Raw genomic sequence first — 3,140 nt, 5'->3', positions numbered from 1 at the left:
AATCAACATATTCCCGGATTACCCTCCAGCAATTGTAAAACGCCGCACGCTTTTCATACGAGCAAGGGAACTGCTGAGGGACAAACTTGGTGTCAAGTACGGTCTACAGTACCCAGCAAAATTAAGGATCTAATTCAATGGCAAGGAACATTATTTCACGGATCCAGATAAGGCCGTCAAGTTCGCAGAAAACTGCTTTGGATCCGGGTGATTGTTTTAAAGATGTCACGCATCTGAGATAGGCCTAAGTGCCAACAATACAACACTTTGAGTGTAATTATTTTGTTATGATAAGTGTAAAATTTCCATAACCACGCACCCGCTATGTATCCGTTCCTTTCTTTCCTTTTGATTATTCTATATATTCTGAGATGTTCTTCTGAAATTCTCTACTCTGGATCGGTGTTGATTATTGTTTGAAGGTCAATAAAATAGTTTCAGATAAATTAAGTAAATCATTCCTCTTCATTAAACAGAAATATTTTGAATTCGGAGAAAAGCCACATAAATTGCCTGCAAGGCAGTTACGTAAATTAGAAAGTGATAAAATCAAGACAAAGCATGGAGCACAATGTATTTCATCCAAGGATATAAACAACTGCTTTAAGGAATTCTATTCAATTCTATACTCCTCAGACCCCTGTATTGACTTACAGGCAATGGATAAGTTTCTAAATAAATGTAACCTTCCCTCTCTTACTCAGGATGAGCGTGATTCCCTTAATAAGGATATATCTTTAGGAGAGTTAAAAGGCACAATAGATTCCTTAAAGAGTGGTAAAACTCCAGGCCCAGATGGCTTGCCCTCTGAATTATATATAATGTTGTGATTCCCTCTCCCCTTACCTGCTCAGAACATTTGAGGAGGCATCAGTAAATGGACTGCCACTGAGATTCAATGAAGCAATCATAACTGTTCTCCCAAAAAAGGTAAAAATACAGAGGAGGTTGAAGGATACAGACCGATTTCTCTTCTTAATGTTGATCAGAAAATACTGTCAAAAACACTCGCAAATAGACTTGGTAGATTAATCAGTGGTCTAATTCATCCCGATCAGAACGGTTTTATTCCAGGCAGAAATGTCTCACAAAAGACTATTCGTCTTTTTAATATAATGCACCACCCCAAAACTATTCAAGACAATCTGGTGATAATCTCTCTCGATTTGACCGAGTCGAATGGCACTATCTTTTCGCAGTGTTAGAAAAATTTGATATAGGTGATAAATTTATAGATTGGATTAAGATTTTGTATAAAAGTCCTACAGCACAGGTATTAACCAATAATACTTTGTCTGGTCCCTTTAATCTTCAAAGAGGGACCAGGCAAGGTTGTCCCCTTTCTCCTCTTTTATTGGTGTTGACTGTGGAACCTCTTGCTCAATCCATTCGTTCTGACCCTTCTATTCACGGCTTTAACACCTTAAATGCAGCCAATAAAATATCTTTATATGCAGATGATATTCTGCTATATATTACCAAACCCCATGTGTGTGTGCCGGTTATTCTGGACACTATAAATGTTTTCGGGAGTTTTTCGGGGTTTAAAATTAACCTAAATAAAAGTGAGCTTATGCCTATTGGACTAAAAGATTTGTCTGCGATACAATCTTCTCCATTTAAAGTTTCGATGGAAAAATTTACTTATCTTGGAATTGTTGTTACCATTAAATATTCCTCGCTCTTAAAGGCCAACTTTACCCCTTTAATTTCCAAATTGCAAGCGAATATTCAATTCTGGAGAGCACTTCCGATTTCTCTGTTTGGCAGAATAAACGCAATTAAAATTATATTTTTACCACAGATATTATATCTTTTCCAGAATCTTCCAATCTTTCTGCCTAAATCCTTCTTTAGACAGTTGGATTAAATTATTCTTCCGCTTTTGTGGGGATACAAAAATCACAGAGTTAAGAAGGCACATCTCTGTAAACCTAAACAAGAGGGGGTCTGGTACTCCCACACTTTCGTCTTTATTTCTGGGCTTCTCACATCAGACAAATTTCAATGTGGTTGGATGATCATAGTGCTCCTCCAGATTGGCTCCAAATAATTTGTGATCAGTGTTATCCCTATAATCCGGGAGCAGTGATTCTCTCTGCTGTAACTCTGAATCCTTCTATCTTTAATAGTAATATAATAATTGGAAATATACGTTGGATCTGGAAACAGATAAAAGAACATTTCAAGATAAAGTCCCTTTCATTTCTAACTCCTATTAATAGGAATCCATCATTTACGTCATCAAGATTAGATGGGACCTTTATGCAATGGGAAGAATTGGGTATAATGCACTATAGGAGATCTTTTCTTTGATGGGGTTCTGGCATCTTTTAGTCAACTGCAACAGAAATTTTAATTTCCACAGAGTCATTTTTTAGATTTCTGCAGATTAGGAATTATATACGTGCTCATACATCTTCATTGGATACTACATCACCCTCAATTATTGATAAATGTCTTGATCAGTGTAAAGGAAGTAAAAAGTCATTATCGATTATATAAAACTTGCTGCAATCCTTTAACTCTCCCTCTACAAGATTTCTTAAGGAGGACTGGGAGAAAGAACTAGGAGTTTAAAAGATATTAATGAACATTCTATTCCAGACACTGCCTTATTCAGTTTAAGGTCATTCACAGACTGCATTATTCAAAAAAGAAACTGCATAGAATTTTCCAAAGTGTTTCGCCTCTTTGTGACAAATGTAGTTCAGTAGATGCTGATTTAGCCCATAGTTTTGTTTTTTGTTTCAAGATACAGAGTTATTGAAATGGAATTTTTGATGTGCTTTCAGAAATGTTTAGGGTGCAAACGCAGCCGGACCCGGCACTCATCATTCTGGGACTTTCTGAACATATGGATCCATTGTCAGGAGCACAGCACAAACTGCTTGCATCTAGTTTAATTACAGCCAAGAAGTTACTCCTGTTGTTCTGGAAGAAAAAGGAGGCTCCTACTGTCAAGTTATGGCTTGGAGAGATGTCTTCTACTTTACATTTGGAACAAATTAGATACTGTTTGAAGGGAAAATTTGAGTTTTCAAAAAAGTGTTTCTCCCCTTTTGCTGTTCTTTTTTCCTTTCTCCCCACTTTTTCAATATCACACTCATTCCTTCAACACACAAGAACACACAGCATCA

Source organism: Xyrauchen texanus, unplaced genomic scaffold, assembly GCF_025860055.1.
Source record: "Xyrauchen texanus isolate HMW12.3.18 unplaced genomic scaffold, RBS_HiC_50CHRs HiC_scaffold_440, whole genome shotgun sequence".
Lineage (NCBI taxonomy): Eukaryota > Metazoa > Chordata > Actinopteri > Cypriniformes > Catostomidae > Xyrauchen > Xyrauchen texanus.
Note: the sequence above shows the minus strand (reverse complement) of the source record.